The sequence below is a fragment of the Alligator mississippiensis genome, chromosome 11 (genome assembly GCF_030867095.1).
Source record: "Alligator mississippiensis isolate rAllMis1 chromosome 11, rAllMis1, whole genome shotgun sequence".
NCBI classification, from domain to species: Eukaryota; Metazoa; Chordata; order Crocodylia; family Alligatoridae; genus Alligator; species Alligator mississippiensis.
Genome location: NC_081834.1, coordinates 35,531,066 through 35,557,797, shown reverse-complemented (window position 1 = coordinate 35,557,797; position 26,732 = coordinate 35,531,066). Strand labels below are relative to the sequence as shown.

At 46.0% G+C, this 26,732-nt stretch overlaps 1 protein-coding gene across 12 annotated transcripts in view; it reads right to left on the bottom strand.

Annotated features, from left to right (window-relative positions):
* Positions 1–26,732, bottom strand: part of APBA2 (amyloid beta precursor protein binding family A member 2) — a 259,348-nt gene that overhangs the window by 174,853 nt on the left and 57,763 nt on the right. Inside the window, exons 5-6 of one of the 12 annotated variants that reach the window (XM_059714811.1) lie at positions 11,871–11,982; positions 11,249–11,330 (exon numbers count right to left, since the gene is read on the bottom strand). The exons of the other annotated variants lie outside the window; for them this stretch is intronic. The gene's annotated coding sequence lies outside the window, so the exon portion shown is untranslated. The remainder of the gene's footprint in view (positions 1–11,248; positions 11,331–11,870; positions 11,983–26,732) is intronic. 12 annotated transcript variants of the gene reach the window in all.

Below are 26,732 nucleotides of genomic sequence, written 5' to 3'. Positions count from 1 at the left end.
GAGCCGGCAAAGGATCCGGCAGAGAAGCCGGTGGAGGAGCCGGCAGCGAAGCCAGTGAAGAAATTGACAAAGAGCCGGCCAAAAAGCCAGCAGCAAAGCCAGCAGTGAGGACGGCAGAGGAAGCAGCTACAGGGAAGCCGGGAGCCGAGGGGCACCAGGGAAGCACAGGGCCCCACGGGCTGGGACACTCTACTTTCTGTCTAGACCGCTTCTGGCCTGACAGTTGCACTGCTCAGGCGATCACGGTGGTGGGTATTTCACATGGTGTCACAGAGGGTGTTAGAATACGGGTGAGGGTGGCGGAAATTAAGAGCCTTTCAGCCTCGTGCCAGAGCCCAGCCCAGGACACCAGGTCCTGCCACTGGTGAACAACGGGAAGTCCGGGTGAAGAAACAAGTAGGAGCCAGTGGTAAAGCAAGCCATGAAGACCTGTGGCAGAAGGTGGCGTTTGGCCAGGGTGTAGGGGAGATCGGAGCCCCGTGAGTGCCCGCCGAGAGGCATGATGACCCTGGAGGCTCCCTAGGAGACCCCCTCCACTGAGGATCCATCCAAAGTCGTGGCAGGCGAGTTAAGGGGGTCTCCTGACATCAGCCACGGTACCCTCTGGGGCCCACCCGCAGGCCCGGGACAAACCAGATCAACTGCCCGGGCAAAGGCTGCTCGGGAACGCCTAATAGAGCACAGGCAGGCACACCAAGTCTTGGCAAGCTGTTGAGGGCTGCATAGGTAGCCCCGCTCCTTGAAAGGTGCCCCGCCCCCTGCACACACCCTTATTACCTCTGCCTGCACACACCTACACCCTGGGTCCTACTACCCCAGCTCCTGTCAGCTTTATTGCTACCTTACTTTGTAGCCTGAAATCAAAGCCATCCACATTTAGCTTATTTTTGAGGATGCACCAAAATGTACCTTTGCAGATAAGTTCTGCAGACTACTTCCCTCTCCTTGTAGACTTGTCTACTTACAGAAACTAGAGAAAGTGAGGTGAAGAAAAGCTATAAGTCAAGGACAGAGAACTGGGATTGCTGCTGGCAAACTTCCTGTCCTCAAGAACTGCATACCTAAGTTAAGTTCCAAACATACTGGCTGTATCTACACAAGACGCTACTGTGCAGTGCTTACTGTGCATTTATTTAGTATTTTTACATTTATACAAGTACTAAATAAATGTGCAGTAACCCAAGTTACTGCCCAGTAGCACCGGCAAATGCCTTTTTTGTGTTGCAACTGAGCTGTAGCCTAATACTACTGCACAGTAGCATCGCGTTATGGGTTTTGCCATGCGATGCTAATGCACAGTCAGGGTCTTGTGTAGACGGGGCCATTGTGAAGAGGGGTAGGCTAGCAGGTAAGTAGTGGCTGACCTCATAGGCAGTAATTCAGCAGAGCTTCCCTGATCAGGGCTGATGGTAGATGGTCAGGAAAACCTTAAGGTGAGCCTTACCTATCAGTGTAGACATTACCCAAGTCTCAGTCCTTCATGCCTTCCACTACACTATACCGACAACCTGAATCAAGCATGTGTCTAAAAAACCCCGCTATCTTTATGAGGTGGCTGATATAGCAAGGAACTTAAGATCATCATATGCATATGCTCTATTTATTTTTTCAACATTTTAAAAAGCTACATATGTATCTAAATTTCCACTGTAAAATTATTAATGAAATCCCACCACATATACAAGTGCCTGCAGGCTTAGGGTCTAAAACTAAATTTTAAATCTGGAAGATTTTTTCTATGCTTTACTAGTAAACAAAAATGCAGAAACATTAGTCAAAGATATAAAAATTATTCATGGGAATGCTCATGCTTTGACCACAAATAGTAAGCTGTTTTAAGAAAGTTTAATTTTTCTTAAAACACTAAGCATCAACTATGCGAACCCTATTAAAAATGAACAAAGTACAATTATGTCCTTCCACGTTAGAGATATACATGAGATGCTATTACCAAAAACAAAAGGATTTAAATTACGCAGAGTATATTTTTCTTTAAAAACATGTATTATCATAAATAAAGAAATCCTTTTCCACTGAAATGGAAAACATGCATGATATCAAGAACTTCAAATTCAGACGTGAGCAGCTTGCTTTGTGAATTGTGTAGGCAGGATGAGAACACTGCAGGAACTTCAGTATAGAAAAGCATATAAGTGCATTAATAATGTCTTTTTACTGATTTAACTAAAATATGTTCTTTTGGCATTTGTAATAAGGGCAAAGCAGATGGTGAAAACATAATATGTCTATTAAAATAAATGATGCTTCCAGTAATTAGTTAGTCTATAAAACTCTGATTGGATTGGCAATTTCAGAGTATGCTTCCCCCAACCTCTCACCCCCCCATACCCTATTCCTCTCCTCTCCTATCTTGCCCCTGCATTCTCTTCCTTTAAAACAGTTGTGCATAGGGTGGAGGGTAGAAGGCAGGGTAGAGCTGCATCTTATAAACTATTTTAGAGATATATAAGCTTTTGTAAGCAACAGCTTACTGTGTTAAATACTATGAAAGGACTTGCAGGGAGCAGGCATTCTAATGGAATGATTTAAATACAAAGGATAGAGAAGGGGGGAATAAAGGAGAAGGGGCACTTCTGAGAGGCAAAAAATAGACTGAAGAGAAACTCACAGGGAGATGGGGTTTTCAAAAACTAATCTAGGTAATGGGATAACAATCCATAGTCTCTGTTTAGACCAATCTGTGGATGATTTTTTGTTCCACTTTATGCTCATGCTGGTTTTAAAAATTTCTCTGTACAAGAACAGCTATCTGAATATCAGCAGAGGAATGTCCAGGAAACAGGATCTGCTTATTTCTGGGCTTATTGTCTGATCAGTCTCCATTCATTCTTTCATGGAGGGATTATACCAGGGGAGGGCAAAATATGGCCCACGGGCCGGATCTGGCCCATGAGGCCATTCTATCTGGCCCGCGGGGCCCCTAAAAAATGTAGAAAATTAATATTTCTGTGCCCTTGGTTCCTGTCAAAAGTGACAGGAACCAAGGGCAGTAGGACCCAGGGGAAGCCTGGCGGGCTCCAACAACAGCGGGGCCGCCTGGCCCCACCCCCCCAGCCGGAAGCCCTAGCTGGGGTTTCTGGGCTGGGAGCACGTGGCTGCCCCAGCGTGGGAAGCTCAAGTAAGTAGTGCGAGGGAAGACCCCGGGCAAGGAAGGAGCATGCGGCGGGGTGGGGAGCGGTCTCTCCCCACCCCACGCCCAGTGCCCCGCACTGCAGCTGCTTGGAGCCCATGTGGGGCTGCCTGTGTCCGCTCCAGAGAGCCCCATGTGGGCTGCGAGCGCCTGCAGCATGGGGCACTGGGCATGGGGTGGGGGAAGGGCCACTTCCCCCCATGGCCCGCCCCATGGCCAGCGCCCCATGCTGCAGCCACCTGCAGCCTGCCTGTGCCTGCTCTGGACAGCCCCGCGTGGGCTGCGAGCACCTGCAGCAGAGAGCACCGGCCATGGGGCAGGCACCAGCTTCTTCCCTGCCAGCGACCAGGGGGTTGGGGCTGTGCGCTGCCCCCCACCTGTACTGTGGGGCGGGGGGCACTGGGTGTGAGTGGGGGGGAGCCAGCGGGAGTGTGGGGCTCACACTGGTGCCCCGGGGCCAGTGCCGGCAGGGCCCAGAGGGTGGCAGGAGCGCAGGGTCCCAGCTGGCAGGGGCTCTATGGAGCTGGGCCAGCTCCCCCAACCCTGCTGGTGCAGCCCAGCCCAGCTCCACAGACTCCTGCTGGCCTATGCCCCGCTCTGGGCCCCACCAGTGCTGGCCCTGAGACATTGGTCCCAAGATGGTGACCAGGGGCGGGGAACCTGTCAAGGGGAGGGGCACCTGTCAAGGGGCAGGGCTACCCATGCAGCCCTCAACAGCCTGCCAAAACTGGGTAAGCGGCCCTCCGCCAAAAATAATTGCCTGCCCCCTGGATTATATTATCTGTCCAATGCAGACAGCAAAGGGGAACTGTAAGCATTGACTGCATGTACCATGTTGGTAGAGGAGCAGGTAAATGAACCCTAGGTATTATAATCTATGTTGTCTAATCCAGTGATGATGTGGTCTGTGTTGATGAGGGGGCACAGATAGCATCTGGGTCTGTTGCAAGGCCTGGTGCCTTAGAGAAAATAGGAGTTAGGTAGTTTGTTGCTGGAGAGACATTGTTTGAGTTTGGGGAGCTGTCTGTAAGCCAGGACAGACCTATCCCCCATGGTTGCCTTGAGATGGTTGCCATTTTCCAGGAAGGATTGGAGGTCATTTATGATGTGTCCAGGGTATTCAAGTTGGGGGCTGTAGGTGTCAACAAGAAGGATTCTGTTGTCCTTGTTGGTATTGTACATAAGCTTATGCTTCTCTGAATAAGTCTATAACAGGGATTCTCAGCTAGGGTGCTGTGGTACCCTGGGATATCTTGAGATCCTTTTTAAGGTGACTGCAGGGTTCCACACAATGTTAGCACTGTTAGATATGCAAACATGATTCACAAGATAAACCTAGAAACTGCAAATAACAAGCCATAATATTAAATATATTCTGACCTGTTGTGTTTTTTCTGAGTGCTCTACAACAGAAGAATTGCTCTATTCTTTTTCTGTAATCAAGAAATGAGTAAGAACTATTTTTCCAAGAGGTTCCTTGAGCCTGACAAAGGGTACCTTAAGTCTAACAACATTGAGAACTACTGGTCTATACGGTGCAACTCTACCCTGCCTTCTGCCTACAATAAAAAACAAACAAGAAAAAGAAAAAGGAATGTGAAGTTCAGCCACAATGAGGAAACAACAATTTGCTGAAGACAAAGGGCAGGGTAGAGTTTCTATAGCTGTGAAAGTCTAGGACATGTCCAAAAAGCCAAGATTTTTTGTGATATCTTTTATTGGACCAGGGCTAGGGACAGAAGTTAAACACAAACCAGTTAAAGTGATCAGAAACTGGTTTAAACCTGCAACAAAAAAGAAGTTCAGTGCACTTAAGGCACTTACAAAATGGTCGAAACCAGTTTAAGATAAACCTGGTTGAATGTAAGATTTAACCGATCCAGGTCAAACCGGTTAATGGAACTTCTGTCCCAGACCCCTTCCCACTGCAAATTAACTCACAGTCCCACCACATCCCAGTATGCTTTCCAGCTCTGGGCTGGGCAGTGCTGTCTGCTCCAGAAAGCAGGGTTGGCTCTGCTCCCCTGCTCCCTAGCTGGAGCAGCCATAGTGTTTCAGCTGGCTGAGAAGAGAGTGGGTGTGGGAAATCTGGCTCTAGACCGCAGAAGAGTCTGCCTGCCAGGGTGGAGCAGTCCCTACCCGGCTTTTCCACCATTTGCCAATGAAGCAGAGGAAGAGGGGTGGTCAGATCCTGGCACCAGGCAGGCAGAATGACGCAGAAGGGGAGAGAGGGCTTTAAGCCCCTTCCACCCCAGCTAGGATTTCAGCCAGGGTCTGCCTGGCAATGGAGCAGCATCTCCTGCCAGGCTTTTCTCTGCTCCCCTCTCAAGCGAGGGCAGGGGCATGGACAGATGCCAATCATGCTGAAGCAAAGGGGGACAGGGAGAAGAGGGGGTTTAAAGCCCCCTTCCCCCCCAAGGGACCCCCACCTGGTGACTGCCTGGCAGAGGCAAAGCAGCTCCTACCTGCCTTTTCCCATGCTCCCCACTCAAGTGAAGGGGTGGGGGACATGGCCAGATGCTGGCCAGGGCATCTGGGCACCCCTGCTTCACCCCTGCCAGGCAGTCCCCAGCTGGAGGTCTCTTGCAGGGAAGGAAGGGGGGTTTAAACCCACCCCCTCCACCTCAATCTGCTGGCCTGCCTGGCATCAGGCCATGCCCCCCCCACCCCTCTGCTTAAGCATAGAGCAGAGAAAAAGCCAGGCAGGGGCTGCTTCACCCTTGCCAGGCAGTCCCCAGCTGGGTTCCCATGCGGGTTCCCATGCTGGGTCACCCTCCACTAGACCAAATGAGGGCAGGCAAAAGCCTGGCAGGGGCTGCCCCCCAAGGCAAACAGCAGCTCAAGTCCAGGGCCAGGAAGAGGGTTTCAATCCTCTTCCTCCCTGCCTCAACCTGCAAGCCCCCAGCTTCAGTGTGGCCATGCCTCCCACTCTCCACTTGAACAGGAGGCAGGGGCCTGGCAGGGACTGGGCCCTCCCCTTGAGGCAGACCTGGGCTGTGGTCACATGCAGCCAGGGAGGACCTTCCCAACTCAGCCTGTGAGCCCCTGGCTGGTGTGTGGTTCACGCCTCCCCCTGTCCCGCTTGTGGTGGGGGCAAAACCCTGGCAGGGATTGCTCCCCCCAGCAGGAAGTGGGGGACAGAAGTCTGGCAGGGGCTGCCCCCCCAGGCAGATCAGGGCTGGGATCCCATGTGGGCCAGGGAGGGGGGTTTAAAGCCCCCCTTCCCCTGGCCTCAGCATGCTGACCCCAGGCTGGGGCCTGGCCATGCCCCCTCCACTCAAGCAGGGCGGGGAGGAAAGCCTTGGAGGTTTCTCTCTTCCCTCCCTTTTGGCGGTGGCAGGGAGGTGTGATCTAGCGCCCTCCAGCTTCTGAACTGAGCCACTGCAGGCATGTGGCTGCATTTCCAGAATCAGAAATAAATGCATGTTCACTTGCTTCTCAGTTCAAGCTATGCAGCGTAGACTAACTCACAAAGATTGAATTAATTCCGCTTCTGGCTTTTTCACTGTCTGTACTTAGCCCAGGTGGATAGTTGCTTTGGACAAATTTAGGGCATCAAGTGCCCTTCTTCAGGTCTTGATGCCCAAAAGGTTGTCCAAAGCTCTTCCAACTATAGAGTTGGTCCAATAAAAGATATCACAAAAAATCCTTGCCTCTGAACACAAAGAGCTTTTTTACAAGAAAGAACATCTGTGGTCTTTATTTACTTGTTCTTTCCTTTCTATGGATAACCTTTGACTTTAACATTCTTAAATTAGACCACTGAAAATAAAACTCAGTAGTCCTGCTTTATTTCATTTTTTTAACTAGCCTCATAATATATCCTTCAAAAGCTCCACAAACAAGAAAACATTAAGAAAGGAGTATTGTATTTTCCTTTTTTCCATTTCATCCAGCTTCATACTATTCATGCTGGAAAAACATAGGGCACCTATACATGAGCGTGGAGGCTGCTCCGATGCACAGCAATTCTAGTGCACCAGAGCAGACTCCATTAATTGAGTCTGCTGGTGCATGACAACTACCGTTCTCCAGCAGCCTCCTTAAAAATGGTGGTGGGGGCGCTTAAGCTAAAGCTCATCAAACAATGCAAGTTCAAGTGCCCCCACTGCCATTTTTAAGTGCAAAGACACTGATACATAAGACACAGTGGCGATTTAATTAAAGCAGCTCTCAGAGCTACTCTAATTAAGTGCTGCCCCCTTCCACGTCTGGAGCATGTGTAAAAGTGCCCATGGGTTTGTTATACATGTGCCAACTAACATCTCTGAAATGCAGTGTGGGTCTGTGTGCATGCATGCATTACTATAATTTGTGTGTAGAAATATCTTTCTTTATAGCTGATTATAATCTTTTGAAACAAAAGAGAAGACAAGAAATGAACTTTATGCTGTGCTCACTACAACCAAGTATTTCTGGGATCACAAATACTGTGCTGGCTCAGCAGATGGAATTATTACTTTTATTCTTATGCAGGACACTTGTTTCAACTTTTGGATGAATTCATACAAGTCAAACATTTTCTTGGGAAGTGATGGAGAGTACTGACTAAAGCTACGGACAGTTATAACATTGGAAGCATCCCAAATTCCACTCCAATTTGGAGTGCCATTGAAAGATGGCAGGCAACAGCATGGTCTCCATCCAGGGGATGCAGTAGGGATTAGCTTGGTCAAGCAGCTCTGTATGGTAGGGTAAAGGAAGGAGTGGGGTGGACAGCCAATGAGTGCTTTCTTGTGAACTTAGGTCTTTGGTCTCCCAGTTCTAGAGCTCAGGAGCCATGCAAGGAATTGTTATCTCTGACCCTGGTCCTTTTTGGGGCTCTTGAGCTCTCAAGATTGCTGAGGTGAGTTAAGAGTGTCCCCAACCCCAGCCAGATCCAGGAGACTGAAGGCCCTGTGCTTTTCCTGCCAGAATCAGACCTCACACCTCAGCATTGTGGGATCCTGAAGATTGAGCAAGCTCTCTGTAGCACTGTGCTTTAATGTGCACATGTACCTGGAAGCTTTTAAAAATGAAGCACTTCTTAGAAGTTGATATTTCATTGAGGGCCAATTTTTGGAACATTCTGGCTGTTTTAGAGTGCTTGCCTTTGGAAGTATCCATAGGAGACTGGTAGGGGGGCATGGAGGGGCAAGTGCCCCCCTGACAGGGCTGTCCCCACCACCCTTGCCACCACCAGCTTCTGCGGGTGCTCACCAGCCCTGTCTCTGCCAACACCAGTGGCTTCTGTGGGTGCTTGCCAGCCCCGTCCCCGGCACCAACGCTGCTGGCGGCTTCTGCCTGTGCTCACCAGCCCATCCCTGCTGCCGATGCTTCTGCTGGCTTCTCTGGGTGCCCTCCCAGACTCAGGAGGCACCAGTCACCCATCTGTCTACATTTGTTTTTGCACTAGCAATCATCTAGACCAGTGACACTGTCTGGACTAGCTCTGGAACTCATGAGCAGACAGTGTTAACCAAGCAACAACAACATACCTCTCCCTAAGTGAATTGTGACAAACACACTCCAGTTCAAAAGAAAAACTGGGGCACATTATTACCACTGAAACAAGCAGATAGCATGTATGATAGATTATCCATGATTACAAGACAGATGTTCATAATGCATACCTTCAAATAAAAACAGAGAGAGTTGTAGGTGTTCTATTTGTTAGCCAATTGCAGCTCAAGAGTCATGGTCCATGTACCACTGATACAGTATGCAGTGTTTATAATCAACTCTGGGGTGTCAGGGCCGAGGGGCTGTGGCCAGCACCCCGGGCACGTGGGCCAGGGAAAAGGTCGGCACGGCGAACTAGAATTAGGCACTGACACGTAGAGGTTCATAGATTCATAGATGTTAGGATCGGAAGGGACCTCAATAGATCATCGAGTCCGACCCCCTGCATAAGCAGGAAAGAGTGCTGGGTCTAGATGACCCCAGCTAGATGCTCATCTAACCTCCTCTTGAAGACCCCCAGGGTAGGGGAGAGCACCACCTCCCTTGGGAGCCCGTTCCAGACCCTGGCCACTCGAACTGTGAAGAAGTTCTTCCTAATGTCCAATCTAAATCTGCTCTCTGCTAGCTTGTGGCCATTGTTTCTTGTAACCCCCGGGGGTGCCTTGGTGAATAAATACTCACCAATTCCCTTCTGTGCCCCTGTGATGAACTTATAGGCGGCCACAAGGTCACCTCTCAACCTTCTCTTGCGGAGGCTGAAAAGGTCCAGTTTCTCTAGTCTCTCCTCGTAGGGCTTGGACTGCAGGCCCTTAACCATACGAGTGGCCCTTCTCTGGACCCTTTAATGGTTGATTAAAGATTGTTTTACTTACACAGTAGATGGTCGCGGTGCAGGCAGGAAAAACTTTCTTGAGTTGCAGTTACAAAAAGACACACGTGGAGTTTGCTAGGCTTCACAAAACAAACACGAACAGAGCTCTGGATACACACTCACGGAGTTTGCTAGGCTCCGTGGAACGACCGAAATGAGTCTGAAAGGTGACACTCGACAAGCGTGCAGGGTAGGGTACATCGAGGGATCGTGCGGTGACGGGGGGAGAGTCTTGGTAGCTGATCAAACCACTGGTCGGCTCTGAGACACGCGCAGAGTTTGCTAGGCTCTACCACGTGGCCCAGAGTTCTCCACGAGATGGATGCGGAGTCCCCCTAAATGAGGTCCTCCCCGGAGAGCTCCGACTTGGGCGGAAACTGCTCAAGCCTCTTATACGGCTAGCAAGCCAATCACCAGCCGCCACGCGGGAATAATTTAGAAACAGCCAATAGTGGGGTACAAATTTGCATGCGAGCAGCGGGAACTCCTTTGCACCGGGGTTTTCTCTCTGCAGCTGAGAATTGCACCGTGCAAAGAAAGCTCCATGTGGCGGGAAATAATTCTGCAGTGCCGAAGCACACACAAAATCATTGGGTCATGACATGGGGAAACTTCATAACTTCAACCCTTTCTCTGGCCAAGAAAGAATATGCTGTGAATATGGCTGACTTGTGAAATTAGCAAGACCAGAGAACTCAACCAAAAAGCAGCCTAATAATCTGTTGCTTATCTTTACTATCTTCCTTCCTTGTGCCGCTATGGACTTCTAACATCCAAAGTATACGACATGTTAAAATAATAGTTGCGTCTAAGCTAAATTGTTGGGAACCTACTAAACTTTACTCCTGCTGACCAACAACAGCTGGGATCCAAAGCATCTACAATATCCCTAAAAAATGTATCAACACTCTTCATTTTAGAATATTAAAAGCCCATATTTCCAAACCTAAAAAATCTTTTTTCCCTGAGAAGTATATCTGTGATTTATTACTCAGATTATAATATAATGATACTAAAGAAAAACTTAACCCGGGTTTCTGTAAAACACATTTCAGCTAAGCAAATATTCATAAGAAGGGGAAGACATTCGTAGATTTTTGTGAAAAAGCAGGTTTAAGTTTTCAAAAAAAGGCGAGGCTGCTTAAAAGCAGAGACTGCTCTGACTTGCTAGACAGTGGCTATTTAGGGCATGAGAAATTTTTTTCACAAATTAGAAGAATGAACACTCAAAGTTTGTAGCCTTGAAGCAACTAGAAAACTTTATTACCTGTCTACTATCCTGCTATAAAGCGAAATCATCAGGTAGCTCAAAGCTGCCGGAGAGATTCCTATGCTACCCTTTTGAAAGGGGTATGTATATGGTGTGCACATAGGGGAATGGCTCAGGGAAAGGCGGCGTTGAGAAGACCCTTATCATCCCTGGATGCCAGAAGAACCTTTGGGGAGGCGATAGTGGTAATCATAGATTAGCACAGCCTGCAGGACCAGTTTCCCCTCAGAGTTGCTAGAAGTGAGTGAGCACACAAATGAAGTAAATCCACCCTAACTCACAGGCCTAGGCTATCTACAAAGCAGCCCAGAAGGCCTGTGCCGCCACTTCTACTCAACTTTCCCTTACATGATTTTAACTTATTTTTGTAATTTTAGTTTTAACTCTTTTCTTACTGTATAAACAGAAAGTGTTTGATCTTTGAAGATGTAGGAGCAAAGTTTCAGAGACATAATGACAGTCAGAGGAATTAACTGCCATTTGTACCTTTGAAAATCTTCTTTCCATATCTCACCTGTACCTCCTCTTCCATGGCCAGCAGAACTGTAGCTCCTCTTATCTCTTTGAATGCCAGTGTTGGTATGTGATAAAGGATCCTGCTGTGTAAAATGCAAATTAATTCACTGTCTGCATTAATAGGAGCTGTCCCTTGTGACTACATCATAAGCTAACATGGATTTCTCTCCTAACAGCAGCAACCAGAGAAAAACATTTTTATAAGCTATCAAATGCAGTACATGACAATATGCATCACAAATTTAAAAAGGATAAAATAGCCCAGCCAAACATATTTTCAAATAGACATGCAAAAATTAACATCAGCAGCATAATCCATCACCAAATCCATCACCAGAGATCTGCAGGCAAGTGAAAGAAATTAACCTTAAAACACAGAACACTGTACGGTAAGAATGGAGTTCAGAATGGACACCCAAGAAACAGAAGTGGTCAGCACAATCCCCTCCTCACCCCACAAAGGAGGTGCCTCAACCAAGAAAGAATGAACTATGTATTAACTAACAAAAAACTAGGACAGCCTCCAAAGAAGCTCTCCTCAGTGTTTACAGTTAAGACTGATTAAAAGCACCAGATAGCGTTGCAAACCTAGAGGGGACTCTGTGGGTATGAAGAATGACCTTTTAATGGTAGGCTGCATGTTCAAATCTAGTCCCATACTTTGTCCCTGTGCAGAGGAATTCAGCATGGCCACTTTTTTGTATTTTGATTCTTGCTGAGGTCAGGAAGAATCTGTTTGTAAATAAACAGAAAATATCTGTTTGCATCTGGAAACAAACCTGACTTCATTACAAATAACACCTCCTTTCTGGAACAACCCACAAGATACCAAATTTCTGGCTAATAGCTCAGATCAAGAGGGGTAACAGTGTGATTAAAAGGTACATTATAATAGCTGGATATTTGTGTACCTGAACACAAGTAACAATACCACTTTTAAGCTGATCCTGTACCTTCAGAGTCACCCAAAAGGTTGCAATGACTTTAATGAAAATAGGGTTAGACTCTTAGAGCACTTAAAGTGTTACTAATTAATCCCCACAAATTCCTGGGTTTAAGTAGAAAATATCACTCCCAATTTTCAAATGGGAAAAAAAACAGTATTACACACAACTTAATTTAAGGAACACAGCAACTGGTGCAGAGCTAGATCTAGAATTCAGAAGTTTGAGACTTCTAAAACTGGGCTTGCCCCCATCAGATGGTACTCTGTTAACTGACAAATTGCAGCAGTGAAGCCCAAGACTGTGAATGAATTCTCTTTTTAAAGGAGGGTGCCTATTCAGAGAGGAATCACAGTGATCCTAGTACTTAGAAATAAAATCATTCTGGTTGACTGTGACCTATGTGCAAAGTTTTGTATCCATTTGTTTGCCTTATTTTACAGGAAGTTTTAATCCCTTTTGCCAGCAGACCATGGTAACCACAATAAAAGTGCATTGCTATAATACGTACTATTTAGGACCTGTAGAACCCATCAAGGGTACTGATATCCAAAGCAGATCCTTCCATTTGAAAGGATGGATCTGCTCTTATCGAAAAAATGAGATCTCAGGTGTTGAGGCTTTTTGGTGCAGGCAAGCAATACCACAACTTAATTTTATAAGCAGCATTTATTAAAGGGCAAGTGTTCTACCCCCTAGCCTACTGCACCCCCCCCCCAAACAATTTTCGTGACGCTATCTTTAACTACTCCCATTTTATAATAATTATGGTTTTGAACAATGGCATATGTTCTTAAGAAGATACACTAAAGCAGGGGCGGGCAATTATTTTGGGCGGAAGGCCACTTACTGAGTTTTGGCAAGCCATTGAGGGCTGCATGACAGGCAGCCCAGGGCAGATTAATATTAATTTTTAAAATATTTTAGGGGTCCTGCGGGCTGGATAGAATAGCCTGGTAGGCCGCATGTGGCCCAGAGGCTGCATTTTGCCCACCCCTGCACTAAAGGTACAAGAACCAGCCAGATTTCAGATGTCTGTATGCCTCACTGTCCCAGGTATGAGAAACCTGCACTGAGGATAAGCATCTATTTTAAGATGCATGATTACTGTTTGTTTGTATTAATTAATCTAGTATAAATTTTGTATGTATATTTTAGGAATCATGAGAAAATACATTCACTTCCCACATAAAGAATCAAATTAGCTTTGTTGTTGTTGCTGTAATTAAAACTTGAAGTGAAAAGCTAAAATAGCAAATAAAGCTTACAAATTATATTCATTCTCTTCCTGAAATTAAAGCATCACAAATCTTTAGTCTAAATATTTTCCTGTAAATTGTTGAAAAACCTTCTCAAATTGACTTGTGCATCAGCGTACTATTCTTCATTTCCTATAATGTGAAATATCTTTTAAAAAGACACATTCTCCTTTCCTTAGCTAGAACCACCATCCAAGTCTTAGGCAAACCACATGACAACCTTATTCCTCAGCAGGAAATACAAAGTAGTAAAACATTTTAATGCAAATGCAGAAAGAGATCTTCCCAATAAAATGCCTGAGACTATTTGTAAATATCATGTGCAATATTAAATTTTACAGTCTGTGCAGCATGTGGCATTCTTATTGAACAAAGGAATTTTTATGACTGTATTCCCATGTCAATAGATGATAAAAGGCCATTCACATAAATCCCAGTGCATCAAAGGGATGCACTCTAATATTTGGGATCTGAGAGGTATACGTCTAAAATAAAGAACTAGTTCATATTTTCTCATCTCTCACAGACCAAATTCTGAAAAGATCTCATGTAGATACTTAACTGAGGACATATGTTGTTCCTGAATGGAGAGAATAGCACCTCTAGAACATGGGTAGTTGGAGGAGTTATGCAATCCACATTGAGAGGTAACTGTGCATAGTCATACCCATGGCAATTCGTTTTGCAATGAAAAGGTGCAGAGGAGAAAAGGGCAGCAAAATTTGAGTGAAGTTAACATAATACGAATGAAGTTAACATAATAAGCATCTGAAAGAAATAAACTCTCCCCCATGTTCTGCTTGCAACTCTGGCTAATCATGTCTCAGCAGAAGAGGCTTCAAAGAAATAGGAAAGGAAGGGAGAATGTTCAAGATGGCAGGAGCAGACTTCTATCACCATGTACTGCCAATCAAGATGGCAGGAGCACACTTCTTTAACTTAAATTTATTATTACAGTGCCTACAGGTCTCATCTGTGCTTGGAAACTATGCTAGCACAATAACACACAAAAGAGGTGCATCTACACGTCGCTGTGCTTTAGTAATTCCTTTGGGTGGCTACTCCACCATGCACATGGCACATGGTTAAATTTCACCACTAAGTCACCATAGCGGTGTGCTTTACCCAGGGAGCATGCAGCTACAGCGATGGGTGCTACAGCAATTGCCAGCTAGTGGTAGCTGGCAATCATACGTAGACACACATGATCTATACGTTGCTGTAGCGCGACATACAATGACGTACCACATTGCTGTGGCCGTACGGCAACATGTAGATGCGCCCAGAAAGGATAACTGCTTGTGACTGGAACTAAATAGACAACCTAGACAAATGGTGGAGAGAGACCATTTTGTTCTTTTAGAGCAGGGGTTGTCAACTGGGGATAGGCATACCTTTGGGGCAATGTTCCCTCTAAGGTGTAGCGATCTGTGAGCATGCTGCTTTGGTCTGGGAGCGCACCGCTTTGGTCCCACCTCTTAGAGGGAACTTTGATCGCTACACCTTAGAGGGAACATTGCTGGTGAGCATCTCACTGCAGTGCCAGGCATGCTGTCTAATTACACAAATCCTGTGTTCAAACCTACCAGTCCTCCCTCCCTTCGGTTTCTGCACCAAAGCTGAGAACCTTCCCCTTGTCCTGAACTGAGCCTTTTTGGGCTCAGCGGCTCCAGTTCTTCCCCTGAGGATGAGATTCTTCTTCTTAATCTTAAAGCTCAATCTCTCCTTTGAATCCTGAGCCTCAGCCCTGCCCTGCCAGCCCATGGTCTCTGAGACCTTCTTGGCCTCCACAGTACTTCTCAGCTGTTTGTTAATGGGAAGAACAGCCAAATCCCCTTTGCCTGAGGATGAAGCCAGCGGGGCTTGGGGCGAAGCTCGCCCGAAGGGGCTGGGGAGCAGAGCAGTTCCCCGGAGCCGGCAGTGCCCGGCTCTGCCCCGGCCCCAGCCCCTGTCCCCGCCTTGCCTCACTGAGAAGCTGCTGCCTGCCCCAAGCAGTAAGTGTTCCACGCCGGCCCCACTGCCTCTGCCCTGTGCCGCGCTCCAGAGGCGGCACCCAAAGTTTCAGGGAAGCCGCAGCCCAGCTCCTCCCCGGAAATGTCCTCAGTGCTATGGGCCACTGCTCCCCAGACACAGCCAGCAGCAGAGCTCCTCTGCGGCCCCAGGGAAGGCCTAGCTCCTCCAGCTGTGGGGACAATCTCCACAGTGCAGGAGGGAGTGGACCAGCGCCACCGGCACTTCTGGTTTCGCCGCAGGGGTCCCCTCCTGATCCGCCACTGGGGGACCCCCCAGCTTCTGGACTGGACGCTGGGGTACATCAATCAAAAAAGGTTTAAAACCCCTGCTTTAGAGACAGTCCTTATAGACATGACACAATGCCCAAAACACAGTAGTTTATAGGAGAAAACTACTACTGGGGCTAATTTTCAGTTTCAAATTGAACAAGTTAGTTGTCACTGAACTGAAAATTTTGAAGTGCAGGTCCAATTAGCACCTTGTACTTGAAGGGAACAAGAGAATATGCCCTGACCATCTTACCCAGATTTACTATAGGTTGCTATGTGGCAGAGTATTTTCCCAAAGAAACACAAATGAAAGAGTGAGAGAGAAAGAGAGAGAGAGGAAACAAATGAAACAGAAAAGTGTTGGAAGCATTGGAATAAATCAACAAGACAAAGGGACTAGTGACAAATGTAGGGAAATGTGGACTGGGGAAGAGAAGAAAAATCTCTAAGTTATGATGAGAAAAAAGATAAATAAGAAAAAAGGAAGACGATCCACTCAGCACAGCTGGTCAAAAATGTTACCATTGATAGATAAGCCACCAAAGCTGTGCATGGGGATCCCACTGTAAAAACTCAAGTTCAACTTTTCAAAAACATACTTCACACACATAGCCCTACCTACATCCTTTTATTAAAACTGACGACAGGAAAACTCACTATGGCCAGCGCTTCAGCCCCTACAGGTAGCAGCTGTATAAACTACAGTAACTGTATTCATTTATTATCTTTAGAAAACTTATTTGCTGCTTATTAGATTCCAGCAGTGACATGCTGCACATTTATAAGGCTAAAAATAAACATTCTTACCAAGTTCCTGACTCTCCCTCTAGCATGTCAATGCTACATTTTGGGGCTGGCAGGACTAAGCTGTTAAAGTTACAGCAGCCACAAATGATATTTGTAACTGCTCCGATATTCAGTGTTACTGCAACGACCTGTAGGCATAATTGAAGTTACAGAGATCTGTACAAAAATGCCACATGCACAAATCACATTAGCCCTTAAAGATCTCCTGTGTTCTTACCTCTCAATCAAAACCTCTGGGGTCTGACATCGGTAGCTGGGTTCATGCCTTATCATTACCCCACACTCCCACGTTTGAGATATGTTGCTCTATTCTGAGGGGCTATACTGTACATAGGTTATATGTTTTCTCGTGTGTGGATCAATGTTTTCAATCTCTCATCTCTGAAGATTAAACAGAAGCAGGACACAGTTTGTGTAAGTAGAAATATTATAAAAGTCTAATGAATACATTCTGATAGAAAGAATCAGGACTTCAATACAGAGGTTTCTATCCTGTACAACTAAGACTATAATATTACTAATTTGTATTATATAAGCTTTAGTAAAATCTATTACTGTTAAGCATAATGAGAATACTCTTTTTTCTGCCCATTTCCTACATATGCCTTTCTTTTCATTCACAGTAGGACACTGTGATATGCCCCAGCCTGATTAAGAAATTTTAATGTTAGCTGGAAAAAAAATTTCACAAAGCTCTCATACCCACATTCAGGTCATTAAGAGAGGACCACAGGCATGTCTTTTATTCCTGCTGTGAAAAGCAGCCTTAGTACCTATTCTTCTCTATTTGAATATTGCTTAGAGGGCCATGAACATGTTAGATATATGATGCGATTAGCATGTTAATCACAGCATAAATGGCAACAGTGTTACATCCATACCCTATTTATGGTGCCATTACATGGTCTACATATAAGTTTTATACATTTTCATGGATGGCTTGTATGTGCCTTAAATTAAATGTGTGACACATCCACACAATGGGCTGTCTGGGGCTGATTCCCAACAATTGGGAATCAGCCTCAACCTGGGGCAGCCCTGGGTCTCAGCTGATGGTTGGTACCTGCTGTGTTTCTAACTTGGCTCCCTCCCAGCAGAGGAAGCCAAGGTGCTTCCCCCCAAAACCCCCAAGGAGTTTAAGCCTCCATACCCAACTTTTCTGTGCCTGGCAGGGGGAGCTAAATGGCATCCCCTGCTGTGAAGTTTAAACCCCATGTCTCCCACCCTGCTAGGTCTGCTGGGCTGGGAAATCAAATGCTTCCAGCAGGGGAGGCCAAAGGGCTTCTCTCACCAAGGAGTTTGAACACTGTACCCAGCAGCCCCACTGAATCCTGAGGTTCAGGTTCCGCCTGAGAATCCTCAACTATTCAGGCACTCAGACTATAGAGACAACATATAGTCTGCTTTCATTTCTCTTGATCTTGTGCAAAATATTTTTAAACAATCCAAAATTAATTATGGTCAAAACCATTGAGAGCTCAAGAATTATCTACTCCTTGTTTTAAATTCATCACTCTCCTTAACTGAAGGATCCCACATATTTCTTTTCCATCAAAGCAAGCAATTTAATCACTAAAAACCTTGGATGACATGTGACCTGTTTAAGAATTTGAGCCCATTCAAAATGATTAAACTACAGAGATCTTAAAGTAGCAACCAATAAAAAATATCAAAGTCCTATCCACCCACACTAAAAGCAGCAGCCAACCCATCAAGGAAATGTCAGTGGTAATGTACCATGCTAAATAAGTATCTGAATTCTAAAAGGAATCAGAACAACTCGCCCTGGACACTTCACAACATAGACCAAAATACAGCCAAAAGGAATACATTTAACATGAATTGGGCAGATGCCACTCTCACCCCATCCTCCAAATGCTTCCTACTATCCAACAACATCTCTTCCTCTCTTGTCACGGTTGAATCAGACAGTTTCATTTAATCAAAAGCTGCACCTCAAACACAGAAAGACCCAAGCCATAAACAGCAAGGCAGCTCCATGCCTGGGGCAGCCTCATGACACCCAGGGCAGCACCAGCTCCCACAGTGCTGATTGCAACAGTGCTATGATACAGTCATCACTGATACAGTCACAGCTATTTTACTCTCTTCCACGAGGACAAATCTGATCATTGAGGTTTGCTGGCTTTGCTCTATCAGTGTTGCCCAGCTGTCTGTTGTTCTGAGAAGCACTCCCCTCCCCCCCACCCCCCCAATTGCTCTTTATGAGCAGGAAAAGTTCCCAGTCCAAAATGAGAGTTGGTGGTATGTTGTCTACTTCAAGTTCCTCCTCTTCTCATTTCTTCCATAATAAACACAAATGGCCATAATGCACAAAATCTGCAACTGATCAAGTAGACAGAAAGCTGTGATCACACATATTGACTATGAACTGTGCATTTTCTCTAATATTTCTGAGTACATCTATCCCATGCCATTATGGCTCACTCACTTGCCTCTGCCACCTGTTACAGCTAGCCTTTTAGGACTTGTATCAGCCACAACAGCAGTATGCAACAGGGAGGATGGACTGAGCGTGCATACCTACCTGAGGACTTAGACATGCTCCAGAGATGGAATTTCAGGCATGAGACTGCTCCAGACTCATTCCCAGAGCCTGCTCTCAGACCCACCAGAGCCCAAGGGAGGGCAATGGAGACAAGTCCAATTCCAGTCTTTCCTGCTGCTGACATGGCAGACTAGAAGCTCTCTGGAGCAGAGACTACTATTTGCTATGCTTGTCCTGCACCTAGCTTTGGGCCTTTAGCAACGACCACAATAAACTTGTTTAATACATTTTGTGTCAGGAGAGATTTGCTCAAAAGCTAATTACTCATTGTTCAGGGGCAATCAGCATCTTGCTTTCTACAGGGAAAGCGCTAACAGGGAGAATTCATCCTGACAAGCAATAAACAAGAAGCCCAGAGCTTCCCACTGGCCTTACATCAACAATGAAGGACAGGAGTCCATCTCACAAGAGGTGAGGTAAAACAATGTGGATGCATTTATGACAATGCTCTATGCCACTGTTTTCACAGAAGTTGTCAGACCAGTTCTGATCCAACAATGTGTCAGAGAGAAGAAATGCATGCCAAGGAGCATACACTGACATTCATGGCTGAGCACCCACAACTCAGAGCTGCAGTGGCAAGAACTTTATAAATGCAGTGGCTCAAGTGAAAAAAAAAGTCAGTCACTTTGACCAGTGAAATTTAAATTGTGCTGCTAAGGAAAAAGCTAAAATTGGAAAATTAAGGAGGAAAATCTGCTCATTAGGAGAAACAAAAGAGAACATGTAGCAGGATTTCTTTGCACCATGACATCTGACACTTGATTTTTATGGATCAGCATGTTCCTGTATTTGTCTGTGGAAGCATCTCTTAATCCTCACTTGTCAAACCTTTATCTTTGCTCACATATGATTTACAAAGGTTTTTAATCCTCTACTTACTTATTCCCTATTAATAATTTCTCATGAAGTAAATAAGTTGTGAAAAGAAAGTCAATCATTTTCTTTCAATGACTTCTTACCTTTCCATTAAAGTTACAATCACCAAATTAATCTACATAATCTGCTTGAAGTAATGGGCATATAATTTTTGTGTATGCAGCACCCATAGTGTAGCTGGACAAACAAAATTTAATTATAGATGTATGCTGGTGATATTGTATTTTGCCAGGATTTTTATTATGGAAAGATAATCCTCAATAGTATTGTTGTCATAGATGAAGGTCATGCATATTTCTTCATTGGTGTAGATGCCTAATGTCCTCCCTGGAATGACACAAAGGAACTGGATGGATATCCTGTGAGCTAGATTTTGGATCACAAACTGAGATGAAGGATGTGTAAATGTTCAAGTAGCTAGATAGTAAGCTATTGGCTACACTTCTAAGCAATGCATAAATTATTCCAAAGTTGGTAGTCAACTGGCTCATGAAATGAGCTAGTGTGCCATCTGTTGAAGAAGCCAGGACACTAAATTCTCAGGTTTTCATGTTAAATTGCCTGCTTTTGAACAAGTCACATCTCTTGGGGACCTACCACTACATGTGTTGGAGACCTTTCCCTTCTGAATAATGGCAGGAGACATCTAGGCCATGTTTGAAGCAAGAAGATTGTTGTCATCCCCAAAAGATACAGTTTGTTTCAGTTTTTTACATGATCATTTGTCGGTGAATCCAATTCTGTAACATGAACAAGAAAGTGACGACAAAGGAAGAATTTTACCATAAGCACATGTAAGCATTTTGCTGGTTCTGATTATCTCAGGTGCACTTGAGAACTGATCTTAAAAATACGGAATAGACAATATGTCACACACTACACATTGAGTTCCCTCTGAAATTTAAAACTCATTTCCATGTTTCTAATCAAACTAATATCTTATGAACTAAAATTTTTCATTCCGCTCTCTAGAGACCTACACTTACACCTTTGAAGTCAAATGAAATAAGTTTAAAAATGGACATTACATGCACATAAAGTTGAAAATTCAAGCTGACACCTTTTTTATACTGATTGTTCCTTGAGTATAAGGAGAGATCACCTTTTTCTAATCGTTACTTCCTATTTCTGCATCTTCCAAGATAGGAGAAAAATAAGAGGTTATCACAGAAGGGCAGGGGGAGGCAAATGAAGGGGAAGAGAAACATTGCATCATATTTTGTCAATTTTTCCTTGAAAGAAATTGGTGACATCTGTACAGAAAGAGAAATGGAAGCAAGGAAGAAGGGTCTGAACAGCAAGTCAAAGGTACCAAAAATGGTGGCTGGGACTGTGGGTGTGGAGTACAAGTAAAGTAATGGTGTAAAGTGTTAAAGCCCAGAGACATTCTGGGAACCAAGAAAGGTTTCAAGAGCCCATTCCATCAAAATTAAATATGGATTCTAAGTGCCCTTTAGCCAACTTTTCTTGACCATTCTCACACCTAACTTCTTCTCACCTATGACATTCTCTCACCTGCTCATTTCCTTTACCTCTTCTCTTACCCAGACTTTGGCCAAGCAAATGCTATATGATACTGCCATTAAGCGCATCACGGCCTACTACAGTCTACAAAAGTTTGTTTCACTAGAAAGCTTGCAGAACTGAAGAGAGGAGAGGAGAACAAATTGGTAGTAGAAGAAGCCAGCCTGGTTCTCAGTTTCCTGCCAGAGATGCAGAACAGCCCCACCAGAGGAAACATTCATTTGGGGCAAGTCAGTAGTAGGAGTAGATAAAGGGAACCTTGCAATGGTCCAAAGAGCAAAAAAGAAATCACAACAGAGAAAAGTGAAGTAAGGAGGGAATCTAGAACCATAACAATGGAGGAAAGGGAACGCAAGGACTCAAAAGATGAGAAGATACCAGTTTTGTTAAATTCTGTCATTCAACCCTTCCATGACTAAGATAGCAGAGGAATGTGGGCAACCAGAAAGAGACAAGATGATAGTTGAAAGGATGAACTCAGTACAAGGCCAAGTCCAGGACAAAGCCACGTCAGTTGAATGGCTGTTTTGGGCTCAGTCTATAACAAGAGTTTGGGCTTAGTTATAACAAGGTCCTTTTTGGACTTGAGGCACCCCGGACTCAGGGCACCCCTCCATAACTTCTGTGTATTGAGTGGCACCTAATTTAAAAAACTAATTTATACATTACTGTGCTCCTTACACAGGGGCTGGGGGTTAGGAGTGGGGGATCATCCAGGCAAGAACAAGCCTGAACTTGGCTTATCTACTTAACTTATATGATTATCTCCTTGCACCTCACTTATCTTCTGACACCTCATGGCACCCTTCAAAGGACATGGCAGAACCCCAAGGTGTCCTACCACCCTGGTTGAGAATCACTGCATTACAGTTGCCTTAAAGATCATACCTATCAGTCACCTACTCTGTAAACCCCTTATTTGAACTCCCTTGCAATCCAGCTCAGCTCAGTTCCAGAAGCTCTGCTGAACTTCCAGCTATGAGATAAAGTCTACCCATGCTAACCTCCTTCCTCTCCCCTTTCTGTGGTCCATTTGGAACTTCTCTGTGCATACAGTACCTGAGCACAGGAAATTTGACAAAGGCAATCCTACAATTTCCTGTTCCTGTCTTGCCTTTGTGAATCACACATGCTCTCTCTATGGCCCCTAAGTAAATACAAAGCTAGTGGGGAACCCAAGATTGACTCCTAGGAGGACTCCACTTCATATATAAGCAGAACAAAACATTGTGATGGCTTCTGTGAGGATTATAAAGACATGACGTGTCTGAAAGCAAATTCAAGGTCTCCTTAAATATCAACACAGGCATATACCTGATAAGAGACAGAACTGAACTAAGGCTGCAGGTCAAACAAGGAGGTGAAGGTATAGGAGTGGAGGGAGGGTATCAGATGGGTTGCCAATATGGATGCGTACGGAAGGCTGTATAAAGAGAATAAGAGAGAGCAAGACAGGAATTATAATGAGGCTGATAGGGAGGTGTTAGGCTAGTGGTAGATGACAGTTTCAGGGAGGGCAAGAGTAGGTAAGAGCTGGATGAAGAGAAGAAAAAGCAACAGTGAACAGAAGCAGCAGAAACAAAAAGTGAGAAGTCAAACATTTCTCACCTTGGATCAAACTGTGATGAGGAGTGAGACAGAAGGAGACACCGCTGTAAGACAGCTGCCAAGGCAGAGACAGATAAAGGGAGCCAGGTCTCTATAATAGCCAGGAAATGGCAGTAGAGACATAAAAAGTTTGTGGATTTATATCATTTTATATTGTTAAAATTAATACTTTTAATAATGTGCAGCTGCAATTCACAATGGCAAAAATGTCAACAGATTTTATTTGAAATAAATGAAAGGACAAACACAATTCTTTTATAGTGATCACTTCAGTAGCTGCCTGTCTTTGATACTATTCTAGTGTCCTCCTATTTTTTTGTTTGCCCTATGCATAAAGACACTGCAGAGAGTGCAACCCTACCCCCACCTCATTAAACGATAAGCATGTGCTTATTTTAAGAAGTTAATTAACAGGATCTGAACTTAATGTACCAAGCTTTTCAGTAAACCATCCATTCCTCATGAGCTGGTAAGAGAAGTCACCTTGATGTCTTGAATGATACTTAAAATTGGCAGAAGGGAGAAACAGAAACTATATCATATCAGAAGTCCTCAATAAATGAAGAATGTTAATAAATGAACTGTAACCTTAAGGCTTCTATACTGTAGGTGCAGATATAATTCAAGTTTACAGAGAAAACCTTATTATCTGTTCTTCTTTACATTATCCCTTGCTGAAAACAAGAAGTTATCTTCTAACTTTATATTTTGTATTATCTATCTATCTATAAATTAAAATCTATGCCTTTGAACTTTCCACACAAAAGCACATAATTCCATAACCAGTTAATATCTGCATACCCTTCTGATTTCAGTTTAAGGTGCTAGCTTGTGGCTTTAGATTAGGTTTGATGTTCCAGGTTTGACCAACATTTAAGAGTAAAGATAAAATCTGAGCCACTGAATCTAAAAATTTACTTTCAACAATGTGTCAAAATCTGTCAAAAGTAAGAGGAAGACCAAAGAAACCATAGGTCCCTTATGAAAGACAGGAAGCAATCTAGTTATGAATGATGCTGAGAAAGCTGAAGAGTTAAATATCTTTCTTATTTCAGTCTTCAGAAATACGGGCCGGTAACAGATGATAATTACAGTTAGCAGTGAAAATAGGGAAGGAGACAAACAGCATAGAGTAGCAGAAGAACAGCTTAGGGCAGGGGTGGGCAAAATATGGCCCACGGGCCACATCCAGCCAGCGAGGCCATTCTATCTGGCCCGCGGGGCCCCTAAAATATTTAGAAAATTAATATTTACCTGTCCTTGGTTTCTGTCAAAAATGACAGGAGCCAGGGACAGTAGGACCCAGGGAAAGCCCTGGAGGGTTCCTGCAACCGCAGGGCCCACCCAGCCCCACCCCCCCAGCTGGAAGCCCCATGAGGGGCTTCTGGCCTGGGACCATGTGGCTCCTCCAGCATGGGAAACTCAGGTGGGGGAGGGGGGGGGCGGGAGGGCAGGGAAGGGAAGGAGCTGGTGCCGAGCGCAGGGACAAGCAGCTCCTCCCCCACCCCGTGACCGGCATTCCCTGCTGCAGCTGCTCACAGCCCACGTGGGGCTGTCCTGAGCAGGGACAGGCAGCCCCACGTGGGCTGCAAGCAGCTTCAGTGTGCGGTGCCAGCCACGGGGCAGGGGAGAGGCCACTTTTCCCCATGCTCAGCACCAGCTTGTAACCCACCCCCACTGCCAGCCTGGGCCCTGCGCCAGCTCTGGGTTCACCCGTCGGGGCTGTGCCACAGCGGCAGCAGCTGCTCAGCACAGAGGAAAGCGGCCCCCCCCGCTTGCCGCGCCAGGCAGTGTTTGCTGCTGCTGCCTACCCAGAGCTCGCACACTGGGCAGCACAGAGGAGGCGGTTGCAAACACTGCCCAGTGCAGCAAGCGGGGGGGTCACTTTCTTCCGTGCCAAGCAGCTGCTGCCACCACAGCGCAGCCCTGATGAGTGAGCCCGGAGCCAGCGCGGGGCCCAGGCTGGCAGCGGGGGCAGGTTACAAGCTGGTGCTGAGTGTGGGAAAAGCGACCCCCCCCCCACCCTGTGGCTGGCACCCTGCACTGCAGCTGCTCACAGCCCATGTGGGGCTGCGTTTCCCTGCTCAGGACAGCCCTGTGCAGGCTGCGAGCGGCTGCAGCTGGGAGTGCCGGCCACAGGGTGGGGGAGGGGTCGCTTTTCCCCATGCTCCGCACCAGCTCCTTCCCTGCCGGCGAGCACGGGGTTGGGGCTGCACACTGCCCCCCACCTGTACCATGGTGCTGGGGTGGCACTGGGAGTGAGCGGGTGCAGGAGTCAGCGGGAGCACGGGGTCCACACTGGTGTCCCAGGGCCAGCACCGGCGGGGCCCAGAGCAGGGCAGCAGGAGTATAGGGTCCCTGCTGGCAGCAGCTCTGTGGAGCCAGGCCAGCACCCCCCTCTCCCTGCTGGTGCAGCCCAGCCCAGCTCCACAGACCCCTGCCAGCCTGCACCCCGCTCTGGGCCCCACCAGTGCTGGCCCTGGGACATTGGTCCAAAACATTGGGACACTGGTCCCCAGACAGTGACCAGGGGGCGGGGCACGTGGCAAGGGGTGGGGCTACCCATGTGCCCCTCGACAGCTCTGCCAAAACTGGGTAAGTGGCCCTCCACTCAAAATAATTGCCTGCCCCTGGGTTAGGGATTACTTAAAGAAGCTAGATACTTTCAAGTTGGCAGGGCCTGATAGCATGCACCCTAAGGTAGTGAAAGGAATTTACTGAGGTAATTTTGGAGCCATTGGTTGTCCTCTTTGAGAACTCATGGAGGTCAAGTGAGGTCTGAGATGACTGGGAAATGGCACACATATTGCCCATCTTTAAAAAAAGGGAAGAAGGTTCTGGGATCTAAAGACCAGTCAGCTTGACCTCAATACCCAGAAAGATCATGGAGCAGGTCCTCAAAGAATCTACTATGAAGCACCTAGAGGAGCACAAGGTTATCAGGGACAGCCAACAAGGATTCACCAGGAGACAGGCATGCCTGATCAACCACATTTCCTTCCATGTCAGGGGCAGGCAATTATTTTGGGCGGAGGGCTGCTTACTGAGTTTTGGCAAGCCATCAAGGGCCACATGACAGGCAGCCAGGAGCAGATAAATATTAATTTTCTAAATTTTTTAGGGGCCCCGCGGGCTGGGTAGAATGGCCTGGCACGCCGCATCCAGACTGTGGGCCACATTTTGCCCACCCCTGTTCTATGATAAGGTGACAGACTCTGTGGATGTGGGGAGAGCAGGCTATTGACACTGTTTCCCACAACATTCACATTAACAAGTTAAGGAAATACAAACTAGGTGAAAGTGCTGCAAGGTGGATACATAACTGGTCAGATTGTTGTACTTAATGAGTAGTCATCAATGGCTCAATGTCTACTTGGGAGGAAGTATCAAGTGAGGTTCCCCAGGGCTCTCTCTTAGGTCCAGTATTGTTTAGTATTTTCACTAATGATTTGGACAATTGGATTGAGTGCACTCTTAGAAAATCTGCAGATGACACCAAGTTGGGTGGAGCTACAGATACCCTGCAGGGTACGGCAAGGATCCAGAATGACCTGATAGATGGGTTGGCTGCTGCTGTTAGTGTGGGTGGTTAGCACTTTGATATTTTTTA